This window comes from Triticum dicoccoides, chromosome 4A (assembly GCF_002162155.2).
Source record: "Triticum dicoccoides isolate Atlit2015 ecotype Zavitan chromosome 4A, WEW_v2.0, whole genome shotgun sequence".
Lineage (NCBI taxonomy): Eukaryota > Viridiplantae > Streptophyta > Magnoliopsida > Poales > Poaceae > Triticum > Triticum dicoccoides.
The window spans coordinates 547,238,917-547,262,056 of NC_041386.1; the positions used below are offsets into that span (position 1 = coordinate 547,238,917).

General features: G+C 44.0%; 1 pseudogene; it reads left to right on the top strand.

Moving 5' to 3' along the window:
• The first annotated feature begins 14,584 nt into the window (after positions 1-14,584).
• On the top strand, positions 14,585-18,376 carry LOC119283635 (annotated as a pseudogene).
• Positions 18,377-23,140: the final 4,764 nt, after the last annotated feature.

Here is a 23,140-nt window from a genome sequence, read left to right on the forward strand (position 1 = left end):
GTGCTCCCTTTAGCTTCTCCACAAGCTCTCCAAGACCTTCGGGCATGGAGATGGATGGCCACAAGGCCTGGGCGATGCCTTGCATCGCCTGCCGAACTCGCTCGAGCAGTTGCGAGAGCAAGGGAAGAAGGTCACCCGTAGAACCGGGCATCTCCTCTGCAGGACGACCTGTTAGCACACCTACAGACATTACTCTGTTAATCGACTTCCTCGCCGAACTTTTTTTCAAAGGTTCGTTCAAGCACTTACTAAATATGCCGCGTCGAAGCCACTGATTCTCCTTAATGGAGTCTGGCAGCTGGGCACGAACATCTTTCAGGTCGACGCCCAGCTTGGTGTTGGCATCTTGGAGATCGTTCTTCTCCCACCTCACCTTTGTCAGCACCTTCTCACCAGCCTTCAGTTGGCGTAGGAGTTGTTGCCTTTCCAGACTCAATCGGGCGCCATCTGCAATTTCATTTGTCAGATTCGCACCCATGCCATGCTTCGCAAAATACTTATATTTCGAAGTGTATATTACCAGAGGGGGTCTCCTTGGGCTCCCCTGCCGCGGCTAGTGCAGCCTCAAGTTGGGCTTTGCACTCTTCCAGCTCCTGAGATAGTAGGGAATTCTTTTCTGTAAGAACCTGCATAACAAATGATCCTTAAATCAGTTATTCTAACTGTTTCAAGTCTCGGGGGCTACTGGTATATATATATATAATTACCAAAATTTTCTTACCCGTATGTCTTTTACATATTGCTTCGTGGCTCTGGCTAGACCATTTTGAGCGGCACGGAGGTACGCATCTCCCGAATTGAAGGCATCTAATGCCTCTCGGGAGAAACAAGCGTCGCGAAGAATTGTCCGGCGATGCCTGTGGTTCATGGCACTGTCCACCTTAGAGTTGGTGGCAGACAACCTGTCCACATCCTCCGTCGGAGGAGCGTCTTGTGTTCGCCTCCGCCTCCGGACCAGGCTTTGGAGCCTGGCTGGTGGAGGCGCGATTGGCAGCCTCTCCAGATATAGTCCGGCGAGGTCTCTTTGTCCTGAAGAGAGCACGAGTGTTAATATGCCTTGAAGGTATAACACCTGGGATAAGGGGGCGCGCCATACCTTTGCGCTGACGCCTTGGTCCGGACTGCACCTCTTTTCTGCCCACGGGGCCCTACGGCCCCTCGTTGGCTTGTCGCCGCAGGTTCGGCCTCCCATCTCAAAAACCTCCCCTGCAAAGCTCGGTTGTAATCAGGAAACTGAAAACACGAGAGGGCGGACCCCTATTCGGGGTACTGGGACTTCGATCTTAGTTACCTGGGAGAGGGATTAGCCCTGGTTATTCAGCCGTAATGGCCACCAAGGCATTGTCCTTGCTCAATTGATGGAACACTCCATCAATCAGCTCCACAGATAAGTCCGGATCCTCTTGAGAGGCCGGGTCGAGGGACCGTCCTGGGTCCTCGGGTTGTGGAGGAGGGCTGTTTATTTCTTTAACAGCCTGGCGTAGTTCCTGTGTTAAAGTCGTTAGACTGAATATTTAACAATGGGAATATAAAACGGATGGGCAAGTAAACCACTTACCCAGCTTGGGGGATTGTACATAGAAAATCCACCCTGTGGGTTGACGCGGAGAAATTCCTCCTCTTCTCCCTTGTACAAAGCGGACAAGGTCTTTGTTAGGGCCACAGCCGAATCCGGTCCCTTATGGCCATAGCGTGTGGCGTCGTCCTCCCCGTTGAAATCCCGCATGGGGTGGCCTCTGTACTGTAGCGACTGCACCCCTCGCATGATGCATGCGGCCATGACCCCAATCATGGTCAGTCCGTAATGAGCTAACAATCTTATCCGGCCCATCAGGTAACGGACGTCCTTGTCACTTTCCCTCTAAGGGATCCGTGGATGCCAACTTAGGCGCTTCTTTAGTGGAGCACTGTCAAACTCAGGGAGGCCGATCTGGACAGGATCCGGCAGCGGGACACCCTCTATGTAAAACCATTCCGAAGGCCAGTCCTCGGATGCCTTCTTTGGGGTTCCAAATAGATATCCGGTCCCGGCGATGCGCCACACTTCGGCTCCGCCCACTTGATATATCGACCCCTTCTGAGAACGGGGCACAAGGCAGAATAGCTCTTTCCACAGCCCGAAATGAGCCTCAACACCCAAAAATAGCTCGCAGAGGGCTACGAAGCCCGCGATATGCAATACGAAGGTAGGCGTAAGATTGTGTAGCTGGAGGCCATAGAACTCCAGGAGCCCCCGGAGAAACGGATGGATTGGAAATCTGAGCCCTCTTATTAAATAAGGGACGAGGCATACCTGCTCTCGTTTGGAGGGATTAGGGGCAGTCTCCGCTTGCTCTCCGCCATTATAGATGGCAAGACCGGCTCGAACCGAGACCATATAGGCCGGGGGGAGAAATCCCTTGGTCTGGAGCGTCACTAGCTCGCTATGCGGGATGGAGCATCTCTCCCAATATCCAGGCTGAGGGCTGGAAGGGCGAAAGGAGGAGTTGCGACGGCTGTCCATGGTGGTATGGACCTTTGTCGGATGCGCTCTGATGAACACTCGCGAAGGGAAGAAGGTGTGGTTTGGATCTAAATCCTCGTCCCCTTAAATGGGCGGCTCATTTACGCAGCTAGGGGTGTGGATGTAAAAACACTCAGACTTTTCATATTTGTTTGACACGTGGGAGACGACCATTATTGGGCGTAGAAGCCAAGGAGCGCAACATTTACAAGAAACCGGAATTTATTCAACAGGTACACGAAATTTGGAGGAGAACCCGCCTTGCAATGCCGAAGACAATCTGCGCGCCGGACTCATCGTCATTGAAGCTTGGTTTGGGGGCTACTGAGGGAGTCCTAGATTAGGGGGTGTCTGGATGGCCGGACTATACCTTCAGCCGGACTCCTGGACTATGAAGATACAAGATTGAAGACTTCGTCCCGTGTCCGGAAGGGACTTTCCTTGGCGTGGAAGGCAAGCTTGGCGATACGGATATGTAGATCTCCTACCATTGTAACCGACTTTGTGTAACCCTAACCCTCTCCGGTGTCTATATAAACCGGAGGGTTTTAGTCCGTAGGACAACATAAAGAACAACAATCATACCATAGGATAGCTTCTAGGGTTTAGCCTCTCCGATCTCGTGGTAGATCTACTCTTGTACTACCCATATCATCAATATTAATCAAGCAGGACGTAGGGTTTTACCTCCATCAAGAGGGCTCGAACCTGGGTAAAACTTCGTGTCCCTTGCCTCCTGTTACCATCCGGCCTAGACGCACAGTTCGGGACCCCTACCCGAGATCCGCAGGTTTTGACACCGACAGGGTCCTTGTGCGTCCGGCCTGTGGGACATGGGCCAGCCTGTTGGTCCATGAAGATACAAGACAGAAGACTTCCTCCCGTGTCCGGATGGGACTCTCCTTTGCGTGGAAGGCAAGCTAGGCGTCCGGATGTATTATTTCCTTTCTCTATAATCGACTTTGTATAACCCTAGGCCCCTCCGGTGTCTATATAAACTGGAGGGTTTAGGCCGTAGACAACAATCATACATGCTAGACTTCTAGGGTTTAGCTACAATGATCTCGTGGAAGATAAACTCTTGTAATCCCCATATTCATCAAGATCAATCAAGCAGGACGTAGGGTATTACCTCCATCAAGAGGGCCCAAACCTGGGTAAACACCGTGTCCCTCGTCTCATGTTACCATCGATCCTGGACGCACAGTTCGGGACCGCCTACCCGAGATCCGTCGGTTTTGACACCGACAGCGTCGCGCCTCTCGCTCGGCGACGCTCTAACGGTCTTGCCATGCGGCGAGCCGCAGCCTATCGGCGCGGACGCTCCTAGGTTGCTCTGCGGCGCGCCATCGATCATGTTGTGCTGCGAGCTGCAGCCTGTCGGTGCTGACATGCCTATCTTGATCTGCGGCACTGATGTTCCATGCTCCAAGGGTCTACTCAACCCTGGTAATGACGCGCATCACGGCGTCGTCCATCGCATTGCCGGGGAGCGCCTCGGCCTCGACGGGCCGTGGCGCATGGTTGTTTTCCTCGTCGACGAGGTTGATGGCAGAGGCGGCGCTTTGGTGGGTTGGCATGCTTGGAAAAGGTGGATGTGCTACAGGCTGCGCTTGTTGCCTCCGTGCATCGCGCGCCGCCTAGGTTTATGCGCAATATCGCTAGGTGGCGGGAGACCGGTGAGAAAATGGGGGGAAATGGTGGCGTGTTCATAAAATGCCATCAATTAATGGAAACTTAGCATAGAAGGAACATCGAGCTAGCACAAGAAGAAGATGATAATCAGATGATCGTTTATCCTAGTTAATTACACATGTAAATAGTTTACTTTGGTGTGTGGAAATGTCATGTGTGTATTAGCCACCTATGTAATTAGATGTTTTCCGTGTATTACACACATCTTGTTTATGTGAAACGTTTCTATTCTCTTGGCTCAAGACAAACAATTTATCGGAATGAACAGTATGCCCTCCATTGCACACACCTTGATCTGGTTGAACAATTTTTGTTGTGTTGCCTAATCGAAAAAATTTCATCCTAGTGAACCGTATGCCATATATCGCACACACCTTGATCTGGCTGACCGTTTCTGTCGTGTTGCCTAATCACAAACAGTTCATCCGAGTGAACCATAAGTTGTATATCGCACACGCCTTCATCTGGCTGCTCATTTCTTTTGTTCTGCCACATTGCAAACAGTTAATTGAACTGAACCGTATGCCCTGCATCGCTCACCCAACTAAAATTTGAACCATGTTTGATGCATCCATCATCACAAATGTTTTGCACTTTTTTTGACAGTTATTTTACACCACCATTTGCGATTATTGCATCACACACAGTTTTGTTGAAGGGTCTCTGATCGTAGTGTCACGTTAGCAGCAACCTGCAGTAGTTCTATATAATGATCATTGCATGGATATCGTCATGATTATTTGAAGTTCTATCAATTGCCCAACAGTAATTTGTTTACCCACCATATGCTATTTTTCTTGAGAGAAGCCACTAGTGAAATGTACGGCCCCCCGGGTCTATTCTTTATCATATTTTCCTTTCAGATCTATTTTTATTTGCTTTTGTTTTCAGATCTATTATTCCAAAAACCCAAAAATATCTTGCTACATTCTTTTTGTTATTTATTTGATTTTGCGTTTGCACGAGATCTATTTGTCCAATCTACTACAAACCAACCTACCTTTTTACCCGTGACGTATTGACAACCCCTCTTACACGTCAAGTTGCAAGTATTTGTTATTTGTGCGTAGGTACCATTTACATAGTGTTGCTTGGTTCTCCTACTAGATCGGTAACCTTGGTTTCATCACTGAGGGAAATACTTACCGTAGTTGTGCTGCATCATCCCTTCCTCTTCGGGGAAATACCGATGCAGACATGAGCCATCAAGAAAGGATTTATGGCGCCGTTGCCGGGGAGACATCATCAACATATATCAGGTTCCTAATCACAAATCTCATCTCCTTGCAATTTTAGATTATTTGCCATTTGCCTCTTGTTTTCATCTCCCCCACTTCACAAAAAATTACCATTTTATTCGCCCTTTTTTTGCTCTCCGTTTTTCTCGTCAGATCTGTGTTTTTTGCTTGTGATCTTGTTGTTATGGCTAGCATGACCACTCCTCCTTTGTCACTGGATTTTGAAGTTTTATACTTCAAGAAGAGACAAGGAGAAAATTTGAGAGATGCTTTGTATATGCTAATGGAATCTTATCACATTTGCAATCTAAAAGGGGCTACAAAGATTTTGCTTCGGAATTTTTATATAGGTTTAGCCTTGCATCATAGACAACTTTTGGATTTTGTCACGAAGGGGAATTTTATTGAGCTTGATGCTAATACCGCTTATGAGATCCTAGAAGGGATTTGGGGAATTCCGCCTACCAAAAAGGGGATTTCTTTTATTCAAGAAGGAGCTTAAATTTTGAACAAGTTGAGTGATTTTCAAAAACATTTGGTTGAGTTACAAAAATACAATGAACCTATGAAACATATCAGGGGAACCTCAATCGAATGAATACCTTGACTACTCTTTGCAATAAACGTTTGGATATTTTGGATCTCAAGATGGTCTCTTTTCCTTAAAATCTTGGGAAGCATAAAGAGTCTCCCGGGTTTGAAAAGGCCCTTACAAAAGTTGCAGAAACCAAAGATGACAATACTTAGATAATTGCATTATGCCTAGCTAGGGGCATAAAATGATAACGCTTGTTGGGAGGCAACCCAATGAATAAAATTTATTTTTGCTTTTTATTTTTGTTCTTTAGTGCTAGCACAATTATGCTACTATTATGATTGTGTTTTTCATGTTTAATTAGTGTTTGTGCCAAGCAAAGCCTTTGGGATCATGTTGGGTGATAGTTGATTTGATCTTGTTGAAAAATAGAAACTTTTGAGCCCAGTAAAACAATTTTAACAAATCACAGAAGTGCGATAAAATTATGAAGTTTTCACACAAGATTGATATACAAATTGCCTACGTTCTCCTAATTTTTCATAATTTTTGGAGTTATAGAAGTATTCGAAGTTTTCAGATTCCTACAGACTATTCTGTTTTTGTGAGATTCTATTTTCTTTGCATTGCGTGTTTATTTTGATGAATCTATGGACTTTATCGGGGGGTATGAGCCATAGTAAAGTTGGAATACAGTAGATATAATGAAAAATAAAATATGAATGGGTTGGCAAAAATACTTAGAGTGGTGATTTGCTTTGTTATACTAATGGATCTCATGAAGGTTTTGTTGAGTTTTGTGTGATTGAAGTTTTCAAGTTTTGGGTGAGATCATGATGGATGAAGGAATAAGGAGTAAGAAGAGCCTAAGCTTGGGGATGCCTCATGGAACCAAAGTTATTATCCAAAAAGGAACAATCAACTAATCTTGGGGATGCCCCAAGTGGCATCCCCTCTTTCTTCTAATGACCATCGGTATTTTCCTTGGAGCTATATTTTTATTCACCACATATCATGAGTTTTGCTTGGCGCGTCTTGTATTATATGAGTCTTTGCTTCTTTTGCTTTTTAGTTTGTGTCATCTATATATCCTTGTTGGACACACCTATTTGAGAGAGCCAAAATTATGCTATGATTTGCTAGAATTGCTCTATGTGCTTCACTTATTTTTTTGAGCTATAGAATTGCTCTAGTGGTTCACTTATATCGTTTTGAGCACGGTGTGCTTTAATATTTTTGAAGAAATGCTCTCATGCTTCACTTAAATTTATTTGAGAGTTAGTAAAATTTTGAAGAAATTCTCTCATGCTTCACTTAAATTATTTTGAGAGAAGAAATATTTATGCTCATGTTCTTCACTTAAATTTGTTTGAGCATATCAAAAGCAACATATGAAAATTAGTCCCAATGTGATAGATATTCAAGGGGGATATAATAAAAACTTTCATGAAGATCATTGGACAAAATAAACTTGATTCCTTGTAATAGTTTTGCGATATGATGATAGTGATATGTGAGTCATGTTGGTGAGTAATTATGCTTTATTAAGAATATTGGTGTTAAGGTTTGTGATTCCCAAGCACGAAAGTCAATAGTTATCCAATGAAATTACATCCTACTTGTGGTGCATTGTTTGGTGTTAGTTATGCTTAATGCTTGCTTATGTGATTTTTTGTTTCTAGGTTGGATGCTTCTCAATTTTTTGCTAGCCTTCACTTGTACTAAGTGGAAATACTACTTGTGCTTCCAAAACCCTTCAAACCAGTTTTCCCATATGAGTCCACCATACCTACCTATATGCAATATTTCTGTGCCATTCTAAGCAAATTTGTATGTGCCATCTCTAATTTTCAAAGTAATTTTCTTTTTGTGTGCTCGCACCGCTCATTAAATGGTCGGGGGTGGCTGATATTTTTCCATGCTAGATGTGTTATTCTCAAGATGAGTGTTTATTCACTTGTCATTACACGAGAGTACGACAAAGGTATTAGGGATGCCCAGTCCCGAAATGAAAAATGAATTTACTTTATGTTGTCAAATAATAGATTCCTTGGAAAGTTTTGGTATGGACGGTACCCGTGGATACGGCTAGCCGTGGAATGTAAAAGTATGTTGGAAAAAGGAATAAACTTTATTTTCTGTTTGGGAATCACCTCTGATATATCTAGCATGGAAAGTATTGGGAACTAGTCGATCGTTTTCGTTGACAGGAAAAGCATGCCACCAAAAATGTTTTATCTCTATTTTTTTGCTTTGAGCTCTAGCACCTCTACAAATCCCTACTTCCCTCTACGAAGGGCCTTTCTTTTTTTACTTTATGCAATTTTTATTTTTATTTGTGTCTCCATCTTCTCTTATAAAGCACCAACTAAGGGGCACTATGATCGTACTTGAGTATTGGGTGTAGCTAATATGCGAGTGTGTTTCATGAATGGATCAATGATTGAGCATAATGGGCTAGGGATAACTTGCTTTAGTGTTGATATTTGAAAGACATGGTTGCTTGTTGATATGCTTGAGTATTGAAATCTTCATGTCAAAACTAGACTATTGCTTTGAACCATATAAAAGTCCATATGTCCAAGCTACAAAATAAAATAATATTCTATGAACATGTTAGGCAACATTCCACATCAAAAATTCTGTTTTTATCATTTACCTACTCGAGGACGAGCAGGAATTAAGCTTGGGGATGCTGATCCGGCTCCAACATATCTATATTTTTTATTGTTCCATGTTGTTATATTATCATTCTTGAATGTTTTATAATCTTTTTATATCAACTTCATATCATTTTTTGGGGACTAACCTATTGACATAGTGCCCAGTGCCAGTTGTTGTTTTTTTGCTTGTTTTTTACTTCACAGAAAATCAATACCAAACGGAGTCCAAATGCAGCAAAACTTTTTGGAGATTTCTTCTGGACCTGAAGACACACGTTGGGCCAAAGTAGTACCAAAGGGGGGCTCCGGGGGGGAGCACAACCCACCTGGACGTGCCTGGGGGCCCAGGCGCGCCCTGGTAGGTTGTGCCCACCTCGGTCGCCTCCCACACCGCCTCTTTGCTCTATAAATACCCCAAAAATCCAAAAACCCTAGGGGAGTCTATGAAACACAATTCCAGCTGCCGCAAGTTCCAGAAACACCAGATCAAATCTAGACACCATCACAGAGGGGTTCATCATCCTCAATGGTGCCTCTCCGATGATGCGTGAGTAGTTCATTGTAGACCTACGGGTTCGTAGATAGTAGCTAGATGGCTTCCTTTTTCTCTCTTTTGATTCTCAATACAATGGTCTCTTAGAGATCTATTTGATGTAACTCTTTTTGCGGTGTGTTTGTTGGGATCCGATGAACTTTGAGTTTATGATTAGATCTATTTTATCCATGAAAGTTATTTGAGTTTTGATCTCTTATATGCATGATTACTTATAGCCTCATATTTCTTCATCGAATCTTTGGTTTAGTTAGGCCAACTAGATTGATTTTCTTGCCATGGGAAGAGGTGCTTTGTGATGAGCTCGGTCCTGCGGTGTTCTTTCCCACCGTATGCTATTTTTCTTGAGAGAAGCCACTAGTGATATCTATGGCCCCCGGGTCTATTCTTTATCATATTTTCCTTTGAGATCTATTTTTTTGTTTTTAGATCTATTATTCCAAAAACCCAAAAATACCTTGCTGCAATCTGTTTCCGCGAGATCTATTTATGCAATCTACTACAAACCAATCTATCTTTTTACCCAAGAGGGATTGATAACCCCTCTTACGCGTGGGGTTGCAAGTATTTGTTCTTTGTGTGTAGGTACCATTTACATAGTGTTGCTTGGTTCTCATACTGGTTCGATAACCTTGGTTTCATCATTGACGGAAATACCTACCGTAAGTGTGCTGCATGATCCCTTCCTCTTCGGGGAAATACTGACGCGGACACGAGCCATCACCAGCCGCTAGATGCGAGGGACGAGTCATGTGGACCTTGATGTGCTGGCAGAGGAGCGGATGGCACACTGCTGCTTGATGTGTGGGATGTTACTTCGGCAACAAACCATGTTACTTTCAATAATGTTTTTCCACCTTAGGTTTTTTGAGGGACCTACGGGAGATATAGTTGGGGAGCTAGGGCAAAGCTTGAAACAATCCACATGACTCGCAACGGACGGCCCACACGGTGACGACCAAGCGTGTTGGTGGTCCCACACTGAGCGTTGGCCAAAATTAAAGTGTCCATGCCACCCTAGTGCTACAAGGGAAAAACATTTTAGTTGTTTGTTGGAAGCAAATCTGTAATTTCTGGAAAGCATTAATCTTTCATACAACCTCCATCCCCAATTAGTTGACTTAGATTTATTCAGATACAGATGTTGTCGTGGGTTTGTCACGACAGATGTCCTAGTGTGAGGACTTAGTCGTGGAGCCATCGCAATGTAGTTAGCTTAAAGGGGTTAAAGCAGAACAAAGGACGCAAGGAGTTTATACTGGTTCGGCCCCTTACGGTGAAGGTAAAAGCCTACTCCAGTTGTGACGGGATTGCTAGGGTTTCGATGACCAAGGAGCAAATATGCTTTGCCTGGCTCTCGAGTTGTTGTTGTTTCTATCCTTGAACTGCCGTCGAGTCGTCCCTTTATATACATAGGTTGACGCCCGGCGGTTTACAGAATCTCGGCCGGCTCATAAACATGTCCGGCTCGGTTTCTACCCTTTCCTATCTTACAACACAAGTTACACACCATATGGCGGTTTACCTCTACGGGCCCTAATCCGCCTTTGGACTTTGGGCCTTCTTGTGAATCCCCACCGTGAAGCACCATATTCCTTGTCTTCATGGGCTTCAATAAGAGTAAACCACTATGAGTATAAACGGCCCCTCCTGGGCGGTTTATACTCAATAGTTATATCCCCAACATTAGGCGCCAGGTTGATTTGAACTTGTTCATGTCAATCTTCAGCACTTAGAAAAATTCCTTCTTCAATATCTTCACAAAAATCTTGTAAACCGCCGTGACGTCATCTTTCAAGACCATGATAACCCACCGCGACGTCATCCACTATTAACTTTACACATAACCCAAATCTTTTAATGTATCTCCTTTAAGGGATCTCTGAAAATCGAGGCGTCCGCATGTCTGCATATCCGTTTTTCAACCTCCTCGATTTTCACGCCTACCACTTATCCATTCACCTTATAAATAGGGCCGAGGGTCATTTTCACTTTTCCCCTCGTGCCTCTCCGTCTTGTCGTCTTCCTAGCATCGCCCCAGCGCTCGAGCTCCGCCACCGCCGTCGGACTTCACCTCTGCTTCGACTTTGGCCGCTGCATCGACCTGTTCGGACTAGACCCTGCTCACGCACCTCCGCCATTCCATAGTTTCGGTAAGTTCTTCTTCTTCTCTATAGATCCGTTTAGGGTTCGCACGGGCTCATGAAAGTTTCATGGTGTTCTTCCCTTGTTCTTCATCATAGCCTACATGATAGATTCCAAACCTGATATATCCTTATGCGGTAGCAATGATAGTCCTTCTTTTTCCATCGGATTATCTCTTTTGTGTAGAAAAGCCCGACCTGGAACTTCATGAACTGCTTAAGCATCAACCTTTAGGTCTAAATACTTTCCTTTTCCTGACATGCGGTAGATCTGAAATTCTAATGTGAAACTATGAAACTTGTTCCTCACTTAGTTATTTTTTGGCTTCAGATCTATACTCTTTATATCAATATAGGCGGTTTAACCTTAGAAAATGATAACCCGTCATATACCATCAGTCCCCTTGTAAACCGCCAATCACTTTATCATTTATAATAGCATCAACCTCTGGTTTAACAATCTTGCATGCCTGAATACCTTTTGTCTCTTAACCTGCAACGCTTTATGCTTGTCAACCATGAATCTTAAACCGGCACAAATCTTCCTTCATGTTGTCCAAGAAATGGCCAAGACTTTTTATGCTTGTAACTGGGTTCCATCTCGGATTACGGAAGAAGATCTGAAAGGATGTGTTATAACTGGCGCTTTACCAAAACAGAGTGAAATTCACTAGCGAGCCCCCGGTCCAGAAAATCCTCCTACACCCAAGGATGGAGAGATAGTTGTGTTTGTTGATCATCTAAGCCGTGGTTTTAAACCTCCTGGATCAAAAAAATTTCGTGATGTACTTGCTAGCTTCCAAATCCACCCTCAAGATATTGGACCTAACTCTGTGTCCAATATTTGTAATTTTCAAGTGTTTTGCGAGGCTTATCTGCAAGAAGAACCGATCGTTGAACTGTTCTGGGACTTTTTCTATTTAAACTGCCGAACTGAATTTGTAGACGGGCCCAATACTGAACTTGGCAGCGTTTCAATTCAAGAAAGGAAAGACATCAGCTTCCCTCACACCAAGCATCATTGTCACCCTAAGGATTGGAGCCAAACTTGGTTCTATTGCAAGGATACTTCCCCTGATGATGAGAATCCTCTGCCGGGTTATCATGCTCACCGACTTACCAATACACATCCATTTCCCCAAAGGTTGACTACAAAAGAATGGGCCAAATATGCACCACAACTTGCAAAGCTTAGAGCCTTTATGGCTAACGGTTTAATAGGAATTGACTTTGTTTGTTGCTGGATATCTTGGGGTATTTTGCCTTTAAGCCGTCGCCCCGGTTTAATGTGCGAGTACACAAGGGACTCAAAAGACCCTCAACGGCACACTCACATTCAGTTAACTAACGCTGAAATCACTGAAGCTGTTAAAAAGATACTGGATGAATCGGTGGCTGTCTGTAGAAAAACAGGGCTAAGTCCCTTCTGCGTTTCGAATAAACCGCCAGCTGTAAGAATTGCTTAACTCCTATTTGAACCTGACATTCTTAATTCTTCCTTATAACCTTTTCCAATCTTTTAACAGGGTGACGACCCATTTTGGAAGAAGAAACCTCAGGATAAATCGGCCAAGACCCTTCGACCCAAGACAAAGGTCGTCAAAAAACCTGTCAAGAAGAAAGTAGCTGAATCCACCAAGCTGAACCTCGACGAAGATCTTGACAACCCGGAATCAGAGGTAGAACTTGATTCTCTTGGTTCATTTTTCATACACCTCATTGACAATGACCATTATCAGGATGACGCTGAAGCTAGCCGGGCTGATGTTGTAGAGGTAATAATTCTTTCCTCCGATTTAGATCCTCAGCCAACACAGAAAACCCGACAAGCAAACCGGAAAGTAAAATTTTCACACCCTCTAGCTTATCTGGATCCAAACTTTCTATTGAAGAAACAACAGCATGAAGCTCGCCGCACAACCCGGGATAGTGGCCAGGTGGTTACTTCGTCCGGTTTACCGAGCATGCCGGTTCATAAACACCGACCTGAGGTTTCATCCATTCCTGACACATTTTATCCCAAGGCTGGTTATTTTTGGCAACCTCTTAATCAATCCGACTCAAACTACCAGGGAACTTCCCATTCATCCTTTGGAGAATCAACAGGGACACAACTTCCTCCCCTTAAGATTGTTCCTGGGTAAGCATACTACACTTAGCTCTTTATCCCTTGCACCTGTTTAATCTACTAACCTTTATTTCCATTCATTTCAGACCCAAAGCTAGGCCCAGGAAAAAGGCCAAATTGAATACACGGACTGATGATAATCCGGCCACTGAACCGGAGAAGACCTAGAACCACTGGACCCAAATGCTAATGCTAACTTGGATGATTCGATACCTCAAGTCGAGGATACTTTTGTTGAGCCAATGGAGACAGATCTGACGAGTCAAGCTGCTGATCCGCCAAGCCTAGCAAAAACGGCTAATAAACCGCCAAGTCCAACAAAAACTGTTGATGACAATACAGATGATATTATGATTACCGGCGTTGGCCACACCACCCCTGGAAATCCTATCGCTTTATCAAACCATAGTGCCAAGGAAGAACTTTCTGCTATGGACACGGGCAAGTGGAAAACAGATTTATCAAGCTATGCCCACCTCAATGCCCAAGACATTCATTCTGGATTCTTAAACCGCCTGTACACAAGCCGCGACTATGAAACCGGTTTAGTGGGCCTAATGAAGGAGCGTTATGAGGTAAATATCACTCACTCTGCATAAGCTTTTCTTTCCTTATGCCCAGCTTAGATTATCAATTCCAGTAGCCCCCAAGGGCCGGTTCATAATGTTAATGTGAACCGGGACTTGTAGCAGAACAATATTTAACTTTGCTTGCGTAGCCCCCAGGGACCTGTTTATACCTTTAGGATGAGTCGGTACCTTTCTGTCATGAAGCTTATAAAATTCTTGATAATCATCTTTGCAATCCGATTGATGAGGAAAAATCCATAACCCTGACTTGAGCAAATATGCATTAGCCCCCAAGTGCCAAGTGTATAACTTCTTATGTGCTTGGGACTTAAAATGTCAGTTGACAAGAAGTAAGATGCATTAGCCCCCAAGTGCCAAGTGTATGACTTGTTATGTGCTTGGGAATTCAAATATGCACTACCAACTCATTAAATGTCTCTTGTAGGCTGATCTGAACAAAAAGGAATCTCAGATCGCCGACCTTCAAGAAAATATCTAGTCCCAGCAAGCAGAAACTTACAAGGCTAAAGAAGAGATGACTAGCGCTTTAACAGCCATGGAACAACTGAAGGAAAGCTTTAAAAGTGAATGGGAAGGGTGGGACGCTGAAAAAGCAACTCTGCTAAAGCGGGTGGAGGATGCTGAAACAACTCTTAATCCGGTAGCAGAAGAATTGACTGGCTTGAAGTGGCAAATCCATGCCATGACCACTGCTGTGTTTGGTAAGTACCCTTATTATCTGCTGTTAACATGTATTATCCTATGAATTGTCGGTTTATCAATGTGTGTAATGATGTAGGATCTCGCATTACCCATCTGGGCTCTAATATGTAGAAGAAATTGAAGGCTGCCTATACTCTTATAGAGCAATTATATTCCGGCACACAACGGATCATTTGTACTGCCTCTCATAACAAACTGCCCCAACCTTGATCAAGGACACATTGGAGAGCTGTCAATGCAGCCTGCCCGGTTTGAGGAGTTAAAAAGATCATCTGCAAGGGTAGGTGCTCTAACTGCACTAATCCGGCTAAAGCATGGATACCAGATCTTGACCCGGCTATTGTAGGAGGACGGGTCAGATTTTAACAATGATGATCTCCGAGCTTTGACGAAGGAACTGCGCCCATTAGCGAGCAAATTGGCTGAAGAGACAGGTCTTTCTCATTACCAGTCGATTTATGACGCTGATAACAAACAGGTTAATGCACCAACTCATGACGTGGAAAATCTTATCCCACCAATCTGTAAGCATACCTACGCCCCTGATGTTGACCCCTCCACTCTTATAAGCGATGAAGCTGTATTCAAGGCTCTAACTAGAATCGACTGGGAAACCATTGACTTCCAGCCGTTGGGTGGAGAGAAGGAGGATGAACCGGTGCAAGATGATCCACATCCGTCAAGGCAGCCCGGCGAAGAGTCATGATCCAGAGGCCGATTTAACCTTTTGCATACTGCAATACTTGTTGAAAACAATTATCCTTTGAGGCATCAAAGCGCCTTGTAATAGGCTAGTTTAAATACTTGGTCTTCTTATGCCAACGTGCATATTCACTTTGCATGACACTATTAATCTGTCATGATTATGCTATGTCTGCTTATGACCTTTAGCCGCTTTATTCAACCTGTTTCTACATAAAACAAGTGTAAAGTGTCCTGGCGGTTTACCGCCGGACGGGTCATAATGCCCGACATATAACCTGGGTTTATAACCAAGGCTGTACTTAAGAGTAACCAAATATGAAAGATATCATACCTGTGATATTTTATCACACTGCTGGATCAACAAGGTAGTATAATAAGGGTGATAACCCATAATTTGAATATTGATATTCCTCAGCTATTGCCGGTTTATGAATGGGCCCAGACCAAGTTTAAATAGCATAAATAAATTACACTCATAAAGCATTATAAACTGAAGAAAAAAATCAAAAAAGTATGAAGTAGTCATAATTGTGGTGTTACAACGATCAAGAGGGTAAAGCGATGGTTCGAATACGACCAAAGCCCCCAAGTGATTTCCATGGTGGCCTTATATCTATCAAGAGGTGTAGGTATGGTTCGAATACGACCAAGCCCCCAAGTGATTTCCCTGGTGGCCTTATGCCTATCAAGAGGTGTAGCTGTGGTTTGAATACGACCAAGCCCTCAAGTGATTTCCCTGGTGGCCTTATGCCTATCAAGAGGTGTAGCTATGGTTCGAATACGACCAAGTCCCATAGTGATTTCCCTGGTGGTCTTACCCCGATCAAGAGGTGTAGCTATGGTTCAAATACGACCAAGCCCCCAAGTGATCTTGTGATGTTGGCTTGACAGCCGGATTACCAAGGTAACAGAGCTGTGCTCTTATAATATGGGCTTGATAGCTGGATTACCGAGGTAACAGAGCTGTGCTCTTATAATATGGGCTTGATAGCCGGATTACCAAGGTAATCAGAAACTCATGTAAAAGAACAACAGAAATCCGCCTTTGGGCTTTGGTCCTTCTTGTTAATCCCCACCATGAAGCACCATATTCCTTGTCTTCATGGGCTTCAATAAGAGTAAACCACTATGAGTATAACCCGGCCCCTCCTGGGCGGTTTATACTCAATAGTTATATCCCCAACAGATGTATCAAACACTAAAACGTGTCTAGATACATCTGTATTTACACAAATCTGAGTCAACTAATTTGGGACTTTGGGAGTATATGTCTATTTCAGGCAATCACAATTTACCAAAAGTAATAGAGAAAACAGGAAGCAATCACGACTTACCAAGGAAAACAAAATTTAATTATTTTAGGAACCATTAATTTAATTTATATTGATTTGGTGGAAGCAAATCATGACTTACCAAAAAAGCAGAAAATAGGGCTATTACCGCAATTTCTCGAAGCAGTTTTTTGCATGCATGTTTCTCTGGCTCAGTCGAACGCTTCAAAAGGTGTCCATTGTAAGCCAGGGCACACATCTTCTCTCTTTCTTTCTTTGTTTGTGTGAGCGAGAGCCCCTCATTATTTATTTAGAAATTTTTCAACCTCGCCGAAATCCTAGCCCCACCATGCCCGGCCTGGAAGGACCTGCCACCGGAGCTTGTCTGCCGCATCGCCGACGGCCTTGATGACCTCAAGTGCTACGTGAGTGCGCGGGGTGCCTGCCCGACATGGCATCACACGCTTGCGCCGCCATCGCCATCACTGCTTATCAACCACAGCGACGACCCTGCCAAGCGCTGCACCGCCTCTACCATCAAGCGTCGTACCACCGCAACCTCAATCCTCACGGGTTGGTCCTTCAAGCTCAAAGCCATCCCTTCGGGCTAGCTCTGCCCTGCCGCACGCTGCTCCTTCATTCTCACCACCATCCCATCAGTCAGGACCTGTCTCGGCTACTGTAGCGGATGGCTCGCCCTCTCCGTTCACATCGATGATGTCCGTAGCCTGCTCAGCCTCTTCCACCCCATCACGGCCGCCGAGATCCTCCTACCCCCGCTTGTCTATGACAGCCGCCTCGTCTCCAAGATCGTCTTCGCTCCCAACCCTGCCACTGACGACTTCGTGGCTGCTGTGATATGTGACATCGATAGGGTTGCCTACGTCACCGCAGGGGCCAGGAGGTGGTCCGTCCTTGACCCCATCCACCTCACTGTTGGAGACCAGTTCGTCGACCTCCTCTACCACGAAAATGGTAGGGTCTACTTCCTCACTCGGTTTGGAGACGTCCATGTACTCTTCCTTCCGCAGCGCCACCACCGGGAACCTATCATCCTCGAGGGCAAAACATCAATATATCCTGCAGTGCATAATAGGAAAATCATCCAGATGCATGGGACAAGACCGGATCTAAATGCGCCGGCCACCATTAAGTCATTGTTGTCATCTATGGGAAGCAAACTATCGTTTGACGCAACCACCAGTTTTGCCCCGCCATACAACACAATCTCAACTTTCACTAGTGTCAAGAACCTCGTGTTCTGCGATGGTAACCTGTACCAAATCTGGAGGAATGCATCATGCACAGTCACTTTGCAGTTGCAAGAAGGGGGTCGATGTCGTATAGAACATGATGAAATATTTGTTCTGAGGTATGACCCCCACCGCCGACCATGTTGGGACATTGTGTACGACTTAAGGGGATACTCGGTGTTTATTGGGAGGAACAATTCAGTGTCAATATACGCAGAAGGCGTTCCGGGACTCAAGGCTAATTGTGTGTACTGGATTGGTGGGAGGGGTAGGGATTAGGGCATGGTCTTTGACATGAAGACTAGCAAGTCAACACCTTGCATTCCCCTCATGGATGGTGTTCTTCCGGGGTCTCTACAAAGCACAATCTGCTGGTACTTTCTGAGTGACAAATGAAAGAAGAGTTTACCAGGCCCGAGCAAGGGCCCGGGCAGAATCTGGACAAAAGTGATACGTCACCGGGCATCTAGGCCACATAGTGATGAGGACTGCCAACCACCTTGGTGGAAGTGATGTTATATAATCGGTAAAGGGTTTTGTTCATGTTTTTGTATACAACATTTGAACTTGATTTAACTCTTGTGGCACCATCGGCCTGCTATTTTGATTCACCATTCCCTGCATTTGTAGTGATGTATCTGGTAATGGAGATTGTTTTCGAGCAGGACATACTATTCTTTTGTGATTTCCACCATGTCATCGTGGCTAACTGAATATTGGTGGGATGCAGCCTGAATTATGAATATGACAAGTGTGGATAGAGAACCCACTAGTATGTTAACAATTAAACACCCATGCATTGCCACGGGACAACAAATGAAACTAGCCTCTTGGATTCAACTCTTTGTTCATCATGTCGCTTTGCTATGTTATCACCCTGCTCCAATTCCTCTTTAGTTTTCTTTCACCAAATTCGGATGGCTTGCAGCATTTGACACTCCCACCTCAAAAACATGACAAATTCAGTGGTTTCTCAAAACAATTTTTCAATGTTATACACCAAAAATACTAAAGTCTTCTCGTTTTCCTGTTTTAGCATTGTATGAGAGATGATGGTTCTAGCCATACAAAGGCACTTACCCAAGGATTGAAATCACACATAAAAATAACAGCCTAAGGCCCCATTTGGATGCTTGTTTCGAGGCTCAGATTTCGGAATTGGTATTGAGCCTCCTGAATACGACTGTTTTGATGGCCTCTGAATTGAGTTGTGGAAATGAATCTCAATACCAACCGATATTGAGCAACACTACCATGCCCTTGAAATGATTGACACGTCGCATTCCCCATAGTCGTTAAAAATAGCCTCTAGTCCTTCTCCTATATCTTTCCCCTTCCTCTCGACACATGCCAAACCAAGCTGACCGCCACAGCCTTAGGAGAAGATACATGTCTGCTGACAGCCGCTGCCACTGTCATATTATTTCCCATGAGAGGTGTGGCTCCATCACGCTCGCGGATGCCTGGCTTCCCACCGGGGACAATTGCGTCCACTGCTGCTCGGCTCATTCCCATGGAGATGTGTACCCCACATTCCTCCCCTGCGGTGGTTTCTGGGGGGTGTCCATGGCGTCTCCTCGATATTGGCTCACCTCGTCGTTAGTGCCTCCCCACTGACACAATCCCTAGCAATTTGAAAATGTCATAATACTTCATACTACATTTTTTTACAATTTTCCTCCTTTCTAAAGTAAACAATGTAAACTATCCTAATCTTTTTTGGTTATTTGTTGATAGGCAATTAGATTGCATAGTTACATAGGGAGTAGTATTTTTGCATATGGTATTCATTCTAATTCTCCTACAGTTCCCGCCTGGTAGACAAAACCTACTAAACACTAACCTTTTATGGTTCAATACTATGCATAGACAGTTAATTGCTCTACTGTTTGCTTGGACCTATTTAGATTATTATTCAAAATAATACATATCATAATAACATGCACCTAGTTTCATGCACAAATCAGAGGAGGGACTAAACATAACATAACAAGCATTTGGTTTCTTAAAAAAAATTATATGTCTGCATAAAAGTAACAATGACCATCCGTCCGAAAAATAGTATAAGAATACTAGACATTAACAGAAAGAGATGGCGGGCACACTAAACAGTGAATTACCAGAGGTTGAAGGACATTGGTCAGGATAAAGTGCGGCTACCTTCTAATGATAGGAGACCTGAATACCACAACAAGGTGCATATATGGTACTAAGTAATTCAGAGATACAATGTATAAAAATCAAACTCATCTGGGATGAAGTACAAAAGGTGGAGAGTTGATACATATACAAAAAGAGCACATATACTGAAGTGAAAATGGAGATCATGTGTACTTAAACATATATGTGATGGATCCTTAACACAAGCCATTGAGAGAATGGCTGCCCCAAAATTCCTTTTGTAGTAGTTATAAAAGTTATAAACTCACAACCCAAGCCAAACAAACAGGGCCTCAAAGGACTAAAATTACTTCTATAGCAATTATAAATTCATAGCATGGCTTGGGTTGAACCATAGTATTGCAACACTGACCATGCGCTCATCCTGATCAACTGGCCTCAATTTAAAGGAATAAAATCTATTTTAAACATTCATCTTGTCGTGGTGGTTGTCACTTGAAGTGAGCTACTATTGGGGAACGTTGCATGGAAAACAAAAAATTTCTATGCATACGCAAGATCTATCCATGGAGATGCATAGAAACGAGAGGAGAGAGTATGTCTACGTACCCTCGTAGATTGTAAAGCGGAAGTGTTTAACAACATGGTTGATGTAGTCGAACACCTTCGCAATCCAATTGATCAAGTACCAAATGTACGGCACCTCCACGTTCAGCACATGTTCAGCTCAATGACGTCCTCGCCTTCTTGATCCAACAAGACGGGCGATGTACTAGATGAGTTCCAGAAGCACGACGGCATGGTGACGGTGATGGTGAACTTGTTCCCACAGGGCTTCATCGTGCACTGCGGTAAAACTGGACGGAGGACTAAACTGTGGAGAGGGGCGCCGCACACGGCTAAGAGATTGTCGTTGGTTGTGTGGTGCTCTCTCCCTCTCATATATATAGGTTGTGGGGAGGAGGGAAGGCAGCCTAGGGCTCCACCAAGGGACCGGTTGCCACCTTGGGCCTTGCCCTAGCCGCGACCCCCTTGCCTTTCTTAGGCGTGTGGGGAACGGTAGGGGAGGGTGGCGACCCCCCTTTCCTTTCTCTCATTAGGAGGGGAAGGTGGGAGGGGCTAGTCCTCCCCCCCCTTCCTTTTCTTTGAGGCAACTCCCCCTTTCCTTCCCTAAGGCCGGCAGCCAGGGAGAGGGCGCGCCAGCCACTTGTGGGCTGGTGTGTGGCTCCCCTTGGCCCATTGGGCCCATATACTCACCGTGGATTTCCCAAAACCCATTTTGATGACCCAATGCATACCCGGTATTTCTCGAAACCTTTTCGGTGACCAAATAGCATCGTCCTATATATCAATATTTACCTCCGGACCATTCTGGAGCTCCTCGTCATGTCTGTGATATCATCCAGGACTCCAAACAACATTCTGTCACCAAATCACATAACTCATATAATACTATATCATCAATGAATGTTAAGCGTGCGGACCCTACGGGTTCGAGAATGGCGTAGACATGATAGAGGAGCCTCTCCAGTCAATAACCAATAGCGGAACTTGGATGCCCATATTGGTTTCTACATATTCTAAGAAGATCTTTATCGGTCAAATCTTATGAAAAATACGTAATTACCTTTGTCTGTTGGTATGTTACTTGCCCGAGATTCGGTCGTCGGTATCTTCATACCTAGTTCAATCTCGTTACCGGCAAGTCTTTTTACTTGTTTCGTAATACATCATCTCGTAACTAACTACTTAGTCATTTTTCTTGCAAGCTTCTTGTGATGTGTATTACTGAGAGGGCCCAGAGATACCTCTCTGATACACGGAATGGCAAATCCTAATCTCGATCTATGCCAACTCAACAGACTCCTTCAGAGATACCTGTAGAGCATCTTTATGATCACCCAATTATGGTGTGACGTTTGATAGCACACAAGGTATTCCTCTGGTATCCGGGAATTGCATGATCTCATATTTGAAGGAATATGTAATTGACTTTAAGAAAGCAATAGCAATAAACTGAACGATCATATGCTAAGCTAACAGATGGGTCTTGTCCATCACATCATTCTCCTAATGATGTGATTCCGTTATCAATTGACAACACATGTCTATGGCTAGGAAACCTTAACCATCTTTGATCAACGAGCTAGTCTAGTAGAGGCTCGCACTAGGGACACGGTATTTTGTTCATGTATCCACACATGTATTTAAGTTTCCGATCAACACAATTCTAGCATGAATAATAAACCTTTATTATGAATAAGGAAATATAATAATAATAACTTTATTATTGCCTCTAGGGCATATTTCCACTAGTCTCCCACTTGCACTAGAGTCAATAACCTAGTTCACATCGCCATGTGATTAACACCCATAGTTCACATCGCCATGTGACTAACACCCAAAGAGTTTACTAGAGTCAATAATCTAGTTCACATCGCCATGTGATTAACACCCTAGTGAGTTCTAAGGTGCGATCATGTTTTGCTTGTGAGAGAGGTTTAGTAAATGGTGTCTGCCATATTCAGATCCGTATGTATTTTGCAAATTTATATGTCTATAATGCTCTTCATGGAGCTACTCTAGCTAATTGCTCCCACTTGACTTAGAGTAATCCAGATTGGTGTCAAAGCTTGCATCGATGTAACTCTTTACGACGAACTCTTTATCACCTCCATAACTGAGAAACACTTTGATAACCCACAAGTATAGGGGATCGCAACAGTTTTTGAGGGTAAAGTATTGAACCCAAATTTATTGATTCAACACAAGGGGAGCCAAAGAATATTCTCAAGTATTGGCAGCTGAGTTGTCAATTCAACCACACCTGGAAACTTAATATCTGCAGCAAAGTATTTAGTAGCAAAGTAATATGATAGTAGTGGTAATGGTAGTAAAAGCAATGCTTTTGGTATTTTGTTGTGATGATAGCAATAGCAACACAAAAGTAAATAAGAGAAGAACAATATATGGAAAGCTCGTAGGCAATGGATCGGTGATGGAGAATTATGCCGGATGCGATTCATCATGTAACAGTCA